The sequence below is a fragment of the Dromiciops gliroides genome, chromosome 4, assembly GCF_019393635.1.
Source record: "Dromiciops gliroides isolate mDroGli1 chromosome 4, mDroGli1.pri, whole genome shotgun sequence".
Classification (NCBI taxonomy): domain Eukaryota; kingdom Metazoa; phylum Chordata; class Mammalia; order Microbiotheria; family Microbiotheriidae; genus Dromiciops; species Dromiciops gliroides.
Window position 1 is genome coordinate 74,199,579 of NC_057864.1, and position 19,155 is coordinate 74,218,733.

General features: G+C 41.8%; 1 protein-coding gene across 1 annotated transcript in view; it reads left to right on the forward strand.

Moving 5' to 3' along the window:
• The window catches only part of CACNA1E (calcium voltage-gated channel subunit alpha1 E), a 649,518-nt gene that overhangs the window by 1,005 nt on the left and 629,358 nt on the right, over positions 1–19,155 (forward strand).

The following is a 19,155-nucleotide window of genomic DNA, read 5'->3' on the forward strand; positions in this document are numbered from 1 at the left end:
GCAGCAGATGGAGAACTGGAGTTAGAATCAGGAAGACCTGAGTTCAGATCCTGTTTCTGACACATACTGGCTGTGGAACTCTGAGTACAGAGAAGGTGTCAGCCTCTGTTGGTCCAGGGAGTTCCTCTTCTGGTGGCTCTCTACACCCTTGAAATCACGAGACTTTGCCTTTTTCCCCTTCAAAAAGAGAACTTAATGCTACCCAGATTACAAAATAACTATAACCGGGGCAGCTAGGTGGCTCAGTGGATAAAGCACTGGCCATGGATTCAGGAAGACCTGAATTCAAATCTGGCCTCAGGCGCTTGACACTTACTAGCTGTGTGACCCTGGGCAAGTCACTTAACCCTCATAGCCCTGCAAACCCCCCCAAAACAAACAAAAACAAAATGAGTGTAACCAAAGTGCTTCATGAATTGTAAAGCACCGAAAAATGAATTGTCATTGTTATCATTGTTACCATTGAATAATTGTGCAAAGGAAACTATATAACAAATGTCATCAAAGAGTTATTTGATTGAACAAAGGAAGCATGCTGCTCATGAATTGAATATGGAGCAAGGGATAAACATTGAAGAGCCCTTGTCCTCCACTGGTATCTTTGCAATGGGAAGAGAGGTAGAGGAAGGTCCTTTGAACGTCAAATGAGACCTTCCTTCTAGGATTTAATAGGAGGAAATGGTTAAGAATTGCATAGGGGGGCAGCTAGGTGGCGCAGTGGATAAAGCACCGGCCCTGGATTCAGGAGTTCCTGAGTTCAAATCCGGCCTCAGACACATGACACTTACTGGCTGTGTGACCCTGGGCAAGTCACTTAACCCCACTGCCCCATTAAAAAAAAAATTAAAAAATAATTAAAAAAAAAAAAGAATTGCATAGGATGGGCATTGATGGATGGGTTGCAATCTGTGTCCTTGGAGGAAGTACCCAAATCAATGAGATCACAGATTACGCAAAGAGTTAACATATTGTTGGTGCAGACATGATTTCATCTGTGTTGGAAGACTACTCATGTGAAAACTCTATTAAAACATTTATATAGATCTGTAGCTCATCTGTAACTTGTAGTCACAGGTTGTTGCTTGGGGCATTGAGAGTCTAAAAGACTTGCACAGTGCCACATAGCAGGAATAGATCTAAGATAAGACCTAAATTCAGGTCTCCTTGATGCTAACTAAGGCTGGCCCTCCATCCATTTTGCCACATTGCACTCCCCCCATACTATTGTTTTATTTGTTTTTGTTTTGTATACATTAAAAATGTACATGTCTCTTTCAACAGGATGTAAGATCCTTGAGAACAGGGATTGTTTTTTTTGTTTAACTTTTTTTTTTTGTATTTGTGACCCTCAAGTCAGGGTATATAGTACCTGGAGCTTAATAAGTGTTGATTAGTTGGTTAAACAGATGGCTTAGCTTCGATCCATTTGCATTACTGTAGTCATAGTTCAAACTAAACAAAATATTAGATTTCATAGACTTTTTGCAAAATCAGTTTTTATTCATTCATTCCATTTTTGCATTCACCAGGGGAGTCATTGCCAGTTATCTTTACCTATGTCTTTCCACTGGACTCCAATGACTCTGAAGGAGAAACTGAGACTGATGACTTTGCACAGCTCTGCCTCATTGAAATCCAATTTGCTTGCAATTTAAGACGTCACCCTCCTGATGTCATTGGTCCTCTTTGAGAATGAAAGATGAGTAGCACCACCACCAACAAATCATTCAACAGACATTTATTAAGCACCTAATATGTGCCAAACACTATGCTAAGAGGTCACAGTAAGTGCACAGATTTACAAGAAAGATCCCTGCCCTTAGACAACTTATAGTCTAGATCAGGGGTTAGCAAACTATGGCCCAAGGGCCCAATCCTCAGGTTCCATTACCAGCTCATGTACCATACCAAAACAGACAGAGGGCCAGCTTTGACCCATGGTCCAATCTGCCAGTCCATTGAGTATATTATTTTTAGGTGACTATGCTACTCTCTCCTCCTTCGCATCCCTATTGTTATTGTTACCTTGAGATCTGGTGCTTCCTATGATGGGAACTTGGAACTTGACTAACAGCTTGACATGGTAAATAGGGGAACTTGTGAGATCTTCTTAGAAGTTTCCAGAGAGACTCACTTAATCCAGGGAGGGGCCTGATAATGAAAAGCTTACATGTCACTTGGCAGATCTTTGCTCCATCTGGACTTTGGGATTAATTAGGGGGAAAGGTGGTAGGAGTGGTATGTGCTAAGTGTGGGTGTGTTATAGTTGGCATTGTAGTTTATGAATGGAGACCTCTCTGTTCACAAGTTGGCCTTGTCTTTGGGGCTGCCTTAAATAGAGAGGAGCTGTGAGTATGTGTGTATATGTATGTGAATATATGCTTCCCCGCTCCCCATTATGTGTGATGTTTGAATGAAAACAGAATCCATTTGGGAGCAATGAGATGAAATGTTTGTCTACTAAATTCTTGCATGAGTTTCATTCAGATTTACAACTAAGCATACTTAAAAAGATGGTGTTTTGATCGATGGAGTATATCAGTGTTTCCCTCTGGATTTAGGGTGCTTTCCCCTCTTCCCTCCTTTTAAAACAGCACCCTTCTCAATAACAAAAAATGTACACCCATCCCTTCCAACAGAGGCCTGAAACATTGTCCAAAAACATTCCCAATGGCTCAGCCGGGCTGCTTATGTGCTTTCAGACTACACCAACCACCCTTCCATCTGCTCTTTTCTCTGGCTGGGCTCCTGTGAGTGGGGAGGACTGAGATTGAGAGATTGACATAGGCTGATAGATATCTCAGTATCATGCCATCATTTAAAGCTCTGGCATCTCTGAGGGGGCTGACGTGGCCGTGGAGGACTGGGTGGTATTTGACAGCAGCCTGAATTTGGGTGTGTGCTCACGTATGCACGCGCATGCTTGTCTAAAGGTGCTTTGCATGTTGCAGTGGCCAGAGTGCATGCCTGGGGTGGGCTGGAGGTAGCTACATAATTTGAACATCCTACATGTAGGCAGTGTTTTTATCCCTAATCCCATTGCTGGTCTTCTCCATCTGGTTTTCAGTCCTTCAGCACCATTATAGGACCCCCAAACCAAAACTGATTTTGGCAAACATCTGTGTGACCCCGGGCAAGTCACTTAACCCTCATTGCCCTGCCAATAAAAACATAAACAGAGATCTCCTGGGGGAAAGGCCCTCCTTCCTCTTTCACTTCTTCTCTCTAAGATGCTAGAGACTTTGGGAGACCTGACCTGTACTTTTCATAGTCCTTCTTTCTTCCCCCCTGAATTGTGCCTAGTCTATGGTGGGACAACAGTGTATTTGGGATTGAGTGAAATGAACTCGTGGATTCTGTGGGCCCTAGTGAAGATGATGATATTCCAAGTCATTGGGGAGAAAAGCACAAATAAACCAGCTTTAAGAAAAAATGCCACATTAGCTGAGATTTAATGGGAAATCAGGATTTCCATGATGGTAGTAGCAGGGTGGCAGTGGGGGAAAGAAGGGAGGAGGAAAGAGATGAAGAAAGAGAGTAGTGAAAGGGGGAGAGAAAAAAAGAGGGAGAAAGGGAGGGAGGTGCAACTAGCTGAGCAACATTCATCCTACCATACTGGCAAACCTGGCAGTGCAGAATGAAAGCAGAAATCGTTTAGATGAAGTCTGGGCTTGGCTTGTTTTGTTATTTTATTTTATTTTCCTTTTCCCTTTCACCTTTTTCTTCCCTCCCTCCCTCTTTCCCCTTCTAACCATATCCTGTCTACAACTGGATGGCAGGGAACTGGTTGCCATGGCTACTAACTGGAATCCATGCCAGCTGAATTATTAAATGAGGGTCTTTTCTTCAAAGCCACATCTTGCTTCAGGAGTCACTTTTCACTGTTGAAGTTTGGGAGCCTGGTCTGGATCAGAGTCCTGCAGAACACTTCCTAGTAGGCCTGGCTCTATTACAATGAATGGAGGGAGGCAATGAGTGCCAGAGTCTGGGGTAGAGGCTGTAGGGACCAGCATTGATCTGAATGCTCCTCTTTCAATAGCTGGGTGTAAAAAAGGGTGAGGGGGCAGAGAAGTGGCCGGATTTGGTGGTGGTAGTGGTAGGTTGGGGCAGGTGGGCTTTATGTGATGAATGAACTCAGGGCATCCTGAACTGCTTTCCTCCAAATTCTTGCCTGAAGAAAAGGGAACTGGACAGGAGCCATAGCTCATGAGATTGGGATAAGGACCAAAACCAATATTTTTGTTGTTATGTTTGGAAAGACTCCATGTTGTTCTAATTAGCTGGTATTTGCAGGCAGTGTGGCAGGAAAGCAAATGGCAGGTGTGTCTAAAGGGCAGCTCTTAAGCGTGAATGTGGGCAGTGGTACCTTGGCCTTCTCAGCCAACCTCCCCTCCTCTCTTCACATTCACCAAAGGGCCATCCAATTGGCTCAGATGTTCCTACCTTAAAAGTATGAATGGGCAGGGAAGGAGAGAGTATTGTTTGTGGACATGAATGCTGTTTGTTTCACTGGGATTGGGGGGGGGGGATGGATGTTCTTCTTTTGGGAGATTCCAAGCCAGAAAAAAGCCAGCCTTCTGGTGTCCCAGATTTTAAAACTTTGTTTCTTCCCAAATAATAACATCAACATCAATAATAATAATAATAATAGCTAGCATTTATATAGTACTTTGTATTTCATTTGATCCTTATAATAATCCGGTGAGGTAAATGCTATTATTATCCCCATTTTTCAGATAAAAAAACCAAGACTGAAAGAGGTTAAGAGACATGCCTAAGGTCACATAGTTCATGAGTATCTGAGGGAATTTTTAAACTCAGAACTTCCTCATTCCAAATCTAATATTCTATCTACTGTACCTGTTAGGTGCTATAAAGAATGAGGACATTGGGATCAAAAGGCTCCTGCTAGTGGACTTCATTTGGGATGACCTGGGCAATAGTATTTGTAAACTTGGTAAGGAAAAGTTCAAGTAGTCATCATCTGAGCTTCCCGCATATTCTTTTCCCTTCTTGAGTTTTGGATGGAATAGAGGAAGTTGTTTCTGGGCATGGAGGGAGCAAGTATATGTGTCAGTGTCCTTGAAGGACCATAACCCTCATGTCATCTTGGGACACTGTCTCCATTAAGAACAAAGAAGATGGAGTTGATTTTTTACCAGGCATATGGCACCACCACAGAAAACAATTTCATGAAAAGAGCACAGACAAATCTGGGCTTCAGTCCTAGCCCTGCCACTTTACAGCCAAGTGACCTTGGACAGATCATTCTCCATAGAATGACATGTTTTTGCTAACTCAGCAGCCCTAACCTTTTGTGATTCTATGAAAATGCAATTATTCCCAATGGGAACACAGAGTTTGCTGAGTTTGGGGGTGGTTCTGTCTTTGGATTTGTGATACTTCTTTCCTCTGCTGTTCATGGTCCTGAGGCGATCCCTATACAGGTGGGAAAGTAAGAGACACAGTTTTATTTCTCCAGAGCAAGGATTCTAGCCCATCACTTAACTGCTACTTTACAATTCTTTGGGATCTATGAATAGAGCATACAATTAAAAGTTCAGAGATTTTGAGCTCAAAGAGACAATAAACTCCAGCTTCAGCTCTTCCCCATTTCCTCCAAGATCAAAATTGCCTGTTTGGTATCCAAAGCCCCTCCTACCTTTGTATTCTACCTTGCCCCTTCCACTTGCTGTATGTATGATTGATTCAGTGACTCTGGCCTCCTTGTCATTCCTTACACCAGATACTCCATTGCACAATTCTGTGCATTTTCATTGGCTGTTGCCCACATCTAGGATTTGAACCCTCCTTGTCTCCTGGTTTCCCTGGATTCCTTCAAGTCTCAACTAAAATTCCATCTTCTCTGCAAGAAGCCTTCAAGTTCCTCCTCATGGCTTACCTCTGTGGTTATCTCCAATTGATGCCATATGGATATAGATGTACAGATCTCTATCTATATAGATAGATAGATAGATATAGATATATAGATATAGATAGATATAGACATATATAAGATATATACATCTTATTTGCAAATAGTTTTTTTTTAACATGTGTCAACCCCCATTAAGTTGCAAGCTCCTTGAGTATAGATATTGGTTTTGTTTTTCTTTCCTCAGTGCTGAGTCCATAGGAAGCATTTAATAAATGCTTATTGCGGCAGCTAGGTGGCGCAGTGGATAGAGCACTGGCCCTGGATTCAGGAAGACCTGAGTTCAAAATCCGGTCTCAGACACTTAACACTTGCTAGCTGTGTGACCCTGGGCAAGTCACTTAACCCCAATTGCCTCACTAAAAAAATGCTTATTGACTTGTTGCTGTTGGCTTTAGAGGTCCTTTAGTCCAACTCCCACATTTTGCAGATGAAACTGAGGTCCAGAGAGGTTGTGACTTTGCCCTAGGGGGCATAGGTAATGTCAGAGGGAGGTTTTGAACTCAAGTTCTCTGGCTCTAAAATCCATTGCTTTTTCTCCCATATGACACTACCCTCTTGTACTCTTCTCTTTTGAGCAGTCAAACATAAGCCTCACTAATTACTGCACTGGCACACAGGGAAATAAATGAATGCTTTTTGATTGATTGTGCCTTTGATCTTATCCCCACCTTCTTCCTGCATTATCTCCCATGATGTGGGCTGGTGTTCCCGGACTTTGAAAAGTCAAAGTTCTTTTTCTTTTAATTTTTAATTTATTTATTTCTTCCCCCCTCCAAAGTTCTTAATAAAGAGAACCAGGCCTACAAGAAATCTTCCAAGAATTTGGCAAAATCTTGCCCCTTCTCCCAATATAAGAGAGGAGGAATTATTTAAGAAATGCAATCCTGTGCTACATCTCAGAGGTCATCATTTCATGAAGGGCGGATGTCTTGGCTTAGCAAAGGAAGGGAGAAAGCTCTTTTGATTTCCATGCCCAGGAATAAGGGTAGGTTGAGAGATGCTTGAGAAAAAAGGTCTGGGCAGAGAGTTAGCTGAGGGATGCTTATGAAGAGGAACTGACATGAGGAAAAGAAGTAGAAGGCACTGAAGAGTAGCTGGTACGTGGATCTGAAGGGAATTATTGTAGGGTCTAAGAAACTTCTGAATTTTCCTGAGGGTTGAGAAGGGATCTTTTGTGGCAAGGGGCAAATTGACCTGGGGGAATTTTGGTCTAGGGATTTTGGGCAATGGGGAAGCTCCAATTTGTTTCCTTTATCGCCTTAGCTGTCCCAAGAGAAAGCGGGTAAAAGTGTATGAAGGGTGTGAGCCTCGAGCCACTCCACTTAGGGGAGTGTTGGAGAGAAAGGGACCCAACTGGAAGAGTTGTGAGGCATTTTCAGAGCCTTGAATGCCCTGCTTGCACAATGCTCCCTTCTTTTTTCCTTAAGATATGCTTACCCCAGTGATGCTCATTATAGGCTTTCCATTAAACCCCAGTTTCCCCTTCCCTTCTCCTCCAGATTCATGCCTCTTATTTCTTGCTTTGTGCCCCATTAATGGGGAAGGGTGAGGTTGGAGATGAGCATTCTGCTAAGCGTGTGATTGGCTGTGTGCCTGAAATGTGGGTGAGTAATTTGGACAGAATCGCCAGATGAAGTTTTAGGGCGCTGAACTTTTTACAGAAACCTTGACCTAAATTTCCAGACACTTGACTGTTTACTACACTAATTATACCCAATAGATCAAGCCATCTATAGCTGCCTTCCTCCTGCTCTTTACCCCCCCCCTCCCCAAACACACACACATGTGTGTGCCTGCGTGCACATCGCTCATGAGTAGGCTCTCTCCCCACCCTCTCTCACTCTCTTCCTTTCCTTGCTGCCTCTCCCTTGTTTTATTTTATATGCCTGGACAGTTCTTTTTCCGTTTGGATTTAGCTCCTCTTTTCCTTTGTTATTCCCCTGTCTGCCCCCTCTGGTATGTGTGAGTTCTCCTTCTGATTGTCAGAAATTTCTTTTCCACTGTGTGGGTAGGAGACAGATTTTTAACCGTCTCCTCTCTCTCTATTATTTATTTTACTTTCTGTGTTTCTCTCCTTTTCCTCCTCCTCCTCCACCTCCTTTCCCACTTCTTCCTTTCTCTCGTTCCCCTTCCTTCCCCCTTTAATATCTGCCTCCTTTTCCCTCCCCCCCACCACTTACTTCCTCTCCCTCCCTGCTCCCCCTCCTCCATATTGCTCGCTTTTCTTTCTCTTTTTAAATAATTCAAATAATGCCTATGGGATAATAGCACACCCTCATTCACCTGAGTGCGGGACCCTGCATTAATTCAAGGTAAGCCACTGTTTTACTTGTTCTGCTGGAGATGGGGGTATGGTATTGCTCAGCGTAGATCTATTCCCTTACCTTTGCCCCCGCCGTGGGGCTCCGCTTTCTTGCCTGTCTAGGATAGGAATCCTTTTCCGAGAAGGCTTAGACTCTGGAGTGCTACCTGTTGGGGATGGATAGATCTTTTGAAATCTGAAACCTTTTTCATAGTTTCCCAAAACCCTCCCTTAAACCAGCCCTTCCTTTGCGAGGATCCCCCCCCTTTTTTTTTATGAGTATGTTTATTTCCTTTGTAACTTCCGTAGCAATTTCATCTATGTGGAAATTTTCCCAAGGCTGTTTGGCATTTTGAAGAGGAGGCTTGTGTGTGTGTATGTGTGAATACAAGTGTGTGTATGTACCAGTACCTTGTCAGGGTGCTCAGTGATCTTGTTAATGTGTCTGCTTTTCCATAAACCATATTGAGACGGCGACCGCACTGGGGAGCTGGAGTTGAAACAGGTGCGGTATGGCATGAGCCTTTCTCAAGTCTCTCCACATCGCTGCTTTCCTTTCTCTTTCAAGTAATCTGTTTTCCCTTCTCAGCTCTCCTTAAGACATAAGAAAAATGTTTGGAAGTTTATGGGGAACTTAATTTTAGGAAAAGTCCAGTCGCACCTGAGGAGCTCACTGTCCCTCAAATTTCCCCTTTAGGAAGCTGTGCTTTTGGCTGGATTTCTGTTAAGTCAGCCTTCTGTTAATTTCTGTGCTCATCTATTTTTAAGGCGAATTTTCTGTTTCTGGAGTGGACTGAGACAGAAGATGCTGAGCCTTTTGGCCATGAGGGACAGGGCATCCTTTAAGGGGATGGCAAGCTGAAGGAGTCTAGGAATGGGAAAAGGGGCTAAAAGGAGTATATAGAAATGATCTCCTGAGCCCAACCAGGTTTATTAGTGGATCTGACTTTATTATCTAAGGGGATTTAGTGTTGCCTAGGTGAGGGTGGCAGCTCTTCCATCCATACCAGCAGAACACCATTTCCCCTTTCTTCTTTAACACCCGACTCTCCTGCTTTGATACCCATGCTTTGGAGATGATGGGAAAGTCCATCGAAGAGCCCTCTGGGGGATGAAGCTTCTAGTGTGTCCTTGTGTTTCACTTTGGCCAAATGCCTTGTAGGGAAATCCTTCTTGTTTGTTTAATCCATAGCTCTGTCCATATAAGGCAGGTAGGTTTTGGTTGAATGGATGAAAGTGATCTGGAGAACTATAGAGTGCAATATGGGCTTGATTCCCAGAATTCCCTCTTTAGCTTTTATTCCATGTTGTTATATTGACCTTTTCTCTTCTGGTCTAAGAAGAAAGACTGAAAGAGCCAGGTTGATTTAAAATAAAGGAGATAATGATAAGTGTGTATATGACCTAAGAGCAGTCTTTTCTCAAAGGGAAGGCAATTTCTTGTACTTAAAGAAAAAAACAACTCTTCTTTACTTCCACTGAGATTAGAACAAGAGGAAAATGGGTTTAAATGGCATTAAAAGGGAGTTAGGTTACACACAAGGGAAAACTTATTGGTTAAGTGTTAATACATAAAAAAATTACTGATAGAAAACGTGGAAATCAGTCCCCCTATTGCCCTTTCCCCTTTCCCTTCCCCAACCCCACATTTAGAAGCCTGTAGGGTTAGGGTTAGACAGATGTTGGCTGGTGTGTTAAAATCATCTGGAGAGACTGAGAGGAAAGAATGCCCCTTGCTATCTGATTGAGTCTGCTCTATTGTCCTCTGGTTTGGGGTCCTGTTATTCCTCTGGTCAGGCTGTTTTTTCTACTTTCTGGCAGATGGATGATCTAGCAGCTGTTCATATATCCAGAGAGCTAGACAATTTATGGGACAAATAACGTCACTTGAATTTGATTTTGTGACTCTGAAGTCTGATTTGTGGAATTGGGATGGGAAGGGGCTATTCTTGAATGTTAAGTTTGGGGGATGTATCAGTAAGTATTTCTAGGGCTCCTAATACTTGGCCTTAGTGGCTAGCTTTCTAACTCAATCCATTCCTTGTAATAACAGGATAAGAATTGGCCCTATGATTTAACTGATATGGGAAAATCCCAGAGGAAATTCCCTTTACCAAAGAGGGTTGGCATCTTTTTAGAATATATGGTCCTAGAGGGTCACCTTGGGGTACTGAGAGGCTAAGTGATTTCCCCAGGGTCACGCAGTCATCATGGAGCACAAGCAGGATCTGAACCCAGTTCTTCCTGACTCAAGGGTGAGCTCTTTATCTACTATACTATGCTGCCTTTCTCCTTATACTGATAACATACATTCATGTAATCCTATCCTGCATGTCGACTGTTCCTTTCTCTTAACTTTTCTTTTTTTTCTAAGTCTTCTCCCAGCTTAGTTTGCTGTGGGCAAAGGGGACATTTCTTATATCTGGCCTACTCATTACCGGGATGATTCATTCATTCAAGAGTATCTTCCTTTTCTGACTTACAGCTCTTCAACTAGGATCTTGAATATATATATATCTTATTCCCAGACCCCATGAAAACGTGCTCCAACTAAGCCTTTTACCTTTTTTCTTTTATATGAACACTTTCTCCTTATCTTCCAGAATCCCTCTCTCTCTTCAAAAATCTAAATTCCCAACTTCACAACTCAGGGTATTTCTCTGTAGGAGAAAAATGGAGGAAGATTTATATGGAGTTATTCCTAACCCTATTTATGCCTTCTTTTGGAATTTATGAGTCCAGGGCTCCCAAGCAACCCTCTTCTGTTATCCATCCAGGCATATTGGCATATTGATGGTGGTGTGATATACAATGGACCATCTTTGTTACAACGTTGAGTGACTGGGCTGGTTTCTGGACTACTCTTGAGCCACATACCTCACCATCATTCCTTGTAAGGAGGAAAAAGAAGGAAGAGAAGGAGGGTGAGTGAAGAGAAAGAAATAAAAGTGAGAGAAAAGGAGAGACTGAGACAGAATGTAAATCCAATTTACTTCTAGATTAAGGTAGATTAATTAAGTCTAAAAATATGCATCTCATTCCAGAGAAATTCACTGCCTTCCCCATCCATGTGAATGTTTAGAGATAGGCTTTTTAATAGAATATTTTGGGTCACAGTACCATTTTTGGTGGGTTTTGATGGACTTTGCCTCCTGACATTGGATACAATCAGTTGGTTAATGCTTAGATAGCAGAGTGAGACCAATCATGTCCCAAGCAGCTTCTATAGGGGCCAAGAACTAGGGAGAAAGTACCTGGTTCTTGATCCAAGCACAAATGAAGTTTCTGCACTATCACTTATTTCCTGCTCCCCTGGACCAGCTGTGGGACATTGTTCCAATCTTTCAATTTTCTTATCTGTAAAATGGAGAGATTGGACTTTTGTGTCCTATAAGTCTGTCTGGTTCTACCTCTGAGTTGATTCCTGAAGTCTTATTCAGGACAAAAAAATCTTGAATCTGGGCTCTGCTGAACCATAATTCCTCACCTGATAAAAACTTTTATCTTGCCTCTTGTTTTGCCCAGACTAGAGCCTAGAGTCTAGAACATAGTCTGGACTTAAGTCTAGATTGACAGAAACCAAATACTCCAGGATTGTATACTGATACCCCTGGGTCTTCCATAGTCTGGTGAAAGATTCAGGCTGTAGCATGGAAGAGGGTGAAATTGCTGATACTAGAGTCTTTAAACCCAGGCTAGAAATTAAGGCCAACTTTCAATCCAGGGGATCATCTCACTTGAGTGATGAGGTTTGTGATACTGAGCATTAGAAAACACGTCTCTGCATGGCTCTGGGCAAGTCACTTAACTTCCATGGACCTCAGTTTCCTTATTTGTTGGAATCTATAGCCCTTCCGGTTCTAGATTTATAGGCATGAGACCCCATGAGTATAACTTTCTTTTCAAGTGAATCCATTCCTTCTAGCCTCCTCTTCTCCACCCTCTTAGTAGCAAATGGACTCTTAGATCACAAACACCTCATCTCAGCAATGATTGTAAGATAGAAAGTGAGGGAGCATGTTCATGTGTGTGTGTGCGTGCATGCGCGTGCGTCCAAAGGTGAAACAGAGAAGAGATGCCTGGATGGATAACAAGCATTCACTGAATACCTTTCATGTACCAGTCATTGTGCTAAGCATGTTACAAATCTCATTTGATTCCCCACACCATTATCCCCATTTTACAAGTGAAGAAACTGAGTCAGAGAGTAGTTAAGTGACTTGCCCAGGGTCACACAGCCACTCAGTGTCTGGGACCAGAGTTGAACCCAGGTTTTCCTGACTCCAGGTCCAGGATTTTATCCACTGAGCCACAGTGGCCTCTGGATAGGGGGATTGAAACCAAAGCACCCTATTTGTGGGGCAGTGTTCGGTGGTGACTGCAGGAATGGTATCAGGCCCTGAACTGGGAGTCAGAAGATTTGGTTTCTACTCTTGGCTGTCCTATTAAATTATTGTATGATTATGGGCATGCCATTTCAACTTTCTTGATCATCTTCCATATCTGTTAAGTGAGGGATTGGACCAGATGGTCTCTAAGATCCTTTCCATCCCAGCGAGGGGGTTGGGGAGGGAGGGAAGGAAGGATAAAATTTGAAACTCAAAACTATGAATAAAAACGTTTATTTTTTTAAAAAAGATCCTTTCCATCCCTAAAAGTCTGTAGGGAAAGTGTGGATTTCAGAAGGAAAAGGAAAAAAAAATCTTTCAATAAATAACAATAGCCTACATTTATGTAGTGTGTTTACAAAATGCTTTCACATATATTGCATCGTATGATTTTCACAGTAATTTGGTGCTTGATTACCCCCATCTTATAGATGAGGAAAACTGAGGTTCAGAGATTAACCTTTCTACTAAGTAGCATAACTGAGGCCAGACCCAGATTTTCTTGCTTCAGGTTCAGTGTCCTTTCCATCATATCGCACTGACTTTCCTATAGCACTTTCTCCAAATGCTCATTTTGTCCCCTACACAGTAAAGGTCATAGGACCTAAGATCTGGAATTGGAAGGGATTTCAGAGGATAACTAGTCCAACTTCCTCATTTTACAAGTGAGGAAACTGAAGCCCTGAGAGATTGGAGACTTGTCAAAGGTAATACCGGTAGGAAGCAGGAGAGCGAGGATTTGTGTTCAGGCCCCATGATTCTAAGTTTAGCAGGAAATTTCAGTGCTCTTCCCTCTGCACCCACAATACCTTCTTCCCATCTTTAATTGCTCTGTAGCAGTATAATCATTCAGACCCAGAATGGTGTGACTAGAAGGTAAAGAGGGTGGGTGGACCTTGATGAGACAGTCCCTGAATAGCTCTGTGCTGCCTGCTTTGCACACCTCTACTACAGTCTCCTAAAGAGTTCTTCATGACCCAGGAGTAATGACTGAGTAGATGCTCTCTGATGATGAAGAAGCAAATGTAGGGGGAGATGGAGGAAACACCCTGGAAGGCACCGAAAGCTTCCAGTTGAAGGCAAAAGAACCTTAGTAGTAGCAGTACCCACAAGTTTCTTTCCTCCTCCTTTCCTTAAATAATTTCCTGTCTCTTGTAGATTGGCTTCACTCCAGTGATGATCTGGGCTACTGATCATGGGAGATCAGGATACAAGGGAGATAAGTGGCCAAGAATTGTTGTTATTGAGTTGTGTTTGATTCTTCATGACCCCATTTTGGGTTTTCTTGGCAGAGATACTGGAGTGGTTTGCCATTTCCTTCTCCAGTTCATTTTACAGATGAGGAAACTGAGGCAAAACAGGGCTAAGTGACTTATCCAGGGTCACAAACTAGTAAATATCTGAGGCTGGATTTGAACTCATGAGGATAAGTCTTCCTGACTCTAAGCCCAGTGCTCTATCTACTGTGCCGCCTAGCTGCCTAAGAATTAACAAACCAATAATTAGGTCTACTAATATCTCCTGATTATTCCCCTCTTTGGATGGGGAGAGATAAAAGGAATCAGAAATAATGGTCTCTGTCCTGGAGGAAATTCCATTCTTATCTGTGATAGGGGAGGAACTTTTTTCAAACGTAATTTTTAGGTAAATACCAACTATACAGATTCTGGAGCTATAATAAAGTGATTGGTTATGCTGAAAGTTAAATCATGTTCTCTTCAAAATCAGTGATGAATGGCATAACTCTATCACCAAAAGCCTGCAATATAAGTTATTTTTATCCTCATTATAAACATCATCTGGGAATTGCTATCTAATACTTGTTATTCCCAATGTGTCTATCTCATTTGCCTACTCATGATCACAGCTGGGGCCCAAGAATGTGTATATCATGCATCCCATATTAGTTTTACCATTAGTATTAAGTTTCTGAAGAGAAGTTGTATTATGGCAATAGCTATTAATAGAGATATTCCTATAGTTGCAAAAATACAAGATGACTTTAAAAGCCTTTAATTGTAAGGATCTAATGAGGCAGCTAGATGGCATCCTGGTTAGTGACTTGGATTTGGAATCAGGTAGGACCTGAGCTCGAATGCTTTTTGACCTAAGGCAAATCTTAACAGCTTTGGTCCTCAGTTTCCTCACCTGTATAAAAGGGAGTATAGGTGGTGCAATGGATTGAGATCTAGACCTGGAGTCTGGAAACATGAGTTCAAATCCAGCCTCAAGCACTAACTGGCTATGTGACCCAGGGAAAGTCACTTAACCCTGTTTTGTCTCAGTTTTCTCATCTGTAAAATGAGCCGGAGAAGGAAATGGCAAACCATTCCTATATCTTTGCTAGGAAAATCTTCAACGGGAGCACAAAGAAAGAGTTAGATGACTGAAAAAAGAAGTACACAAGAATTCTGAGAGGTGTGGTAGGTCTTTTAATTAGTGCCTGCGTGGTGCCTCTTTCTCCTCAATATATCTCTCCCTCTGTGCTCTTTGGTTTTCTGGCTTCCTTGGTGTTCTTTGTCATTGTCTGCTCCAGTAGAAAGACCAAGACACAAGGAGACAGGAGATCCAGGTTCTCTTCCTTACTACCCCATTAGGTAATCTTAGGAAAGTCACCTCACTTGTCTGGACTTAAGCTGACTCAGCTCTAGAAATGGGAGCAACAATCCTTTACCTGCCTGAAGGCAAAGAGACTATGCTAACCTGGTCTCTGTCACCTTCCCTTTTACTTCATTCTCTCCTGTGCCCTCCCTCCCTCTTAATGGGAAATAATTAGGATTGAAGCAGAGATACAAATATATTCAAAACTCTCTTTGTATTCCCAAAGGACATTTCAGGGAGCCTCTCTTGGGGGAAAGGGGTGTATGGATCATCATTAATAACTTTAATCTGGTAGACTGGAATCTCCTTGCGGGCAGAGATTGGGTCTTATTTTGTTTTGTATCTTTCTCTAATGCTTGAACCAGTACTTTACATGTAGCAGGTACTTAATAGATGTTTGTGGAGTTGAATGTATGTATGTGTGTATGTATGCATGTATGTGTATACAAATGTACATTTTTATGTATGTATATGTGCATATATATATATGAGATTTGTTGTACTCACTGAATAAATTTAATGTTCCCTCTTAAAATAATAAGCAGGTGAATGGAACATTCATATTTTTCCCTTTCAAAAAATAGAGTTTCTTTTTACTTCAGGTATGTGGTCCTTTATTTTTTCTTCTTTCTTAATGTCAGTGGCCCCCAGTAGGGGAAAAATATTTTCTGCCTGTGCTTTAGGTAGAGGGAAATAGTGTGAAAGATGAACAAGGATCCACCATTGCTTTTATTTCCTTTGTATCTTAGTCTCTGAGATGTTTAAAAATCTAGGCTCAGAATTTTCCAACAGCTCTGCCAGGACAAGGCATAACACCACTACCACCAATAATAATAGCTGTCATTTTGATAGTACATTACTGTTTGCAAATGCTTTAGTTAGTCAGTCAATAAATATTTATTAAGTACCTACTTTTGCCAAGAAAACCTCAAATGGGGTCATGAAGAATTGGATGTGACTAAAATGACACCACCACCATCACCACCACCACCACAACAGTGTGTCTTCTTTGTGCCAGGCACTGTGCTAAGTGCTAGGGATACAAAAAGAAGCAAAAGGTTCATCATCTTATTTGAATCTTACCACGTTGTGGGCTAAGTGATTACATGTATTATGATGCTCATTTTACAGCTGAGGAAATTGAGGCTGAGGCTATAGCTAGAAAGCGTCAATTGAAGCCAGGTCTTCTTGACTCTTGATCTAGGGCTCTGGCTACTATGATGTGCTGATTTCAGGGGAATTTGGCTGCTGGCCTCACAATCTGGTTCGGGCTTGTACTGGGATGTTCACAAAATTTATGGTCCATAGATACCTATTTGAGGTGATAGTGATGGCTTCAGACTAGCATGGCAAGGAGACAGTGAGCTCCGTCATTGGATCAGGCGCTCCTTGAGGATATGAAAAGGGACATTTTGCCTCTGATGGTTTTCCCAGTGCTTAGCACAGTGCTTGGCACAGAGTAGGTGGTTAATAAATGTTTGTTGACTGATTTTGTCCTGATTTTGGCGGGGTATTTTAGTGGGCAGAGAACTGCACTTGGAGTCAGGAGGTTTGGGTTCAAGCTACACCACTTTCTAGTTGTGGGACCTCAGGCAAATCATTTCTTATCTTTAAGGCTAAGTTTTTTCCTTGTAGAATGAATTTGGTGCTCCTTCTTCCTGCTTCACTGGGTTGTTAAAACCAAAATACATCAAAAACTGCTGTATATTTAGATCAAGATTGTTTGATTTCAGGATGAATCAGGGCAAAGAGTACCTGTTATTTCACATTTAAAGGATTTACAGCAAGAAGGGATCTTAGTGCAGGGATTTTTAATCCGGGACTGTGGACTTAAAAATAGTTTGATGATTGCATTTTAACATAATTGACCTCCTCTGTAATCCTTATTTTATGCATTTAAAATGTTATTCTGAGAAGGGTTCTAGAGGTTTCACCAGGCTGCCAAAGGGGTCTAATTCCTTTCTTCATCCTTCTTAATTTTAGTCCCTTTCCTCTGTCAATGACTTCCATTTATCCTGTCTCTAGCTTGTTTGTACATAGTTGTTTGCATTTTGTCTCTCTCATTAGACTGTGAACTCCTTAAGGGCAGAAGGGTGTCTTTTGCCTTTCTTTGTATCCCCAGTACTTAGCATAGTGTCTGGCACCAAGTAGGTGCTTAATAAATGCTTATTAACTGACTGACAGAAAAGGATGACATATCCATGATCCGTTGGAACCTCCTCATTTTTACAGAAGAAACAAGCATGAAGCAATTTTCCCAAGGTCTCACAGGTAGTGAGTAGCAAAACTGGAGTTTGGATCCAGGTTGTCTGAATGCTCTTTCCTCTATACCTGTCTGTCTCTTGGTCTCCAGCATCCTTTCTATCTTCTTTATGTCAGCATTTACTCATCTGCAAAAATATGACTATTTCAGGGATTTGAGGAGAACAAAGTGAGAGGACATCTATGAAAGTGCTTCTAAGTGCAAGATGGTATCATTATTTTTGACAGTATTGCGATAGTAGTGTTTCTGAGGGCCTTGACAACATATAGCCTCAGAGAGAGTCTGGCAAGAGAGACATTCCAGAGAATTGAGAGGTTACACTGTATATGAGGTAGGGGTGGGAAAAGGGAGACCTCGATACTAAGTTTCCTTAGACCACCTGATTTAGTTCAATCATCATTTATTAAATCACTACCATGTAGGAGGCTCCAGATTTAGTATTAGTAGATACAGTAATAAATCAGAAGCGATTCCTGCCATCAGATTTTGAGATGTTGGAGGGGAAAGGACACAAATAATCATCATGCAATTATCACCACTTGGAATTTGGTAAATGTATTGTACCATATTAAGTATTATTATGTCAGAGGCTTTCTGATAATTCCCAGGGAAACCTTGGGCCATAAAGAGCTTTGATATTCTACTAGATTGGAAACTTCTTGCAGGCAGGGTTTTTGTCTTATTTCATTTTTATACCATCCCTTAGTGCCTAATGCAATGACCAGCACACAGTAGTCAGTTAGACAACACACATATGTTAAGCACTTATTATCTGCCAGGTACTGTGCTAACCACCCAGGACAAAGAGAAAGGGAAAGACAGAGTCCTTGTCCTCAAGGATCTTGTTTGAACTCAGTAGACAACATGTAAATGCCTAGATACATAAAAGATATATAAGGAAGAAAAGGAATAGTATCTGAAAGGGGAGGTGCTAGCAGTGGGAGGGCTTAGAGAAAGGATTCTATAGAAGGTACACTTTGAACTGAATCTCGAAGGAAGCTGGGTATACTAGGAGGTGGAGATAGGTGGGCAGAGTATTTTAGGCTCAGGGGACAGTTGGGGCAAAAGGACTGTGTTGAGAGTATCCTGTTGGAAGAACTAAGTAGGTCAGTGCTGCCAGATTGTAGAGTTTGTGCAGAAGAATAAACTGTGAGAAGACTGGAAAGGTAGGTATGTAACAGAACTGTAACAGGGCTAGGGCAACCAGACCTTTGTCACAGGGCTCTGAATGAAGAGGGTGCTGAAAATAATTGCTGTCCTTCAGCAGTATAGAAACATCAGAGTTTCAGACCCAGTTCGTAAAGATTAAATAGTCCAAATAGGAAGCTGCCAAGTAGCCCACTAGTATTAGTTCCTTGTCAGTTCTACTACCTCAATTAAAGATGAATTTTATGTCATTTGCTGAGTACTATTTGTGGTACTTGGCCCACATGGAAAAAAAATTCTTACTGCTCTGGTGTTTAACAAATGTTTGCTAAACTGAATATTCATTGAATGGGGGGGTGATCTACTCACCCATTGCCTTTGCACTTTTTACCTTCCATCAAGTGAATGTCTTAGGTGTAGCAGAATTCAGTTGTCCTATGTTAAAGTATAAAACAATAACATGACAAACATTTATTAAATGCCCATTGTGTACAGAATACTGGGGGAAAGACAAAGT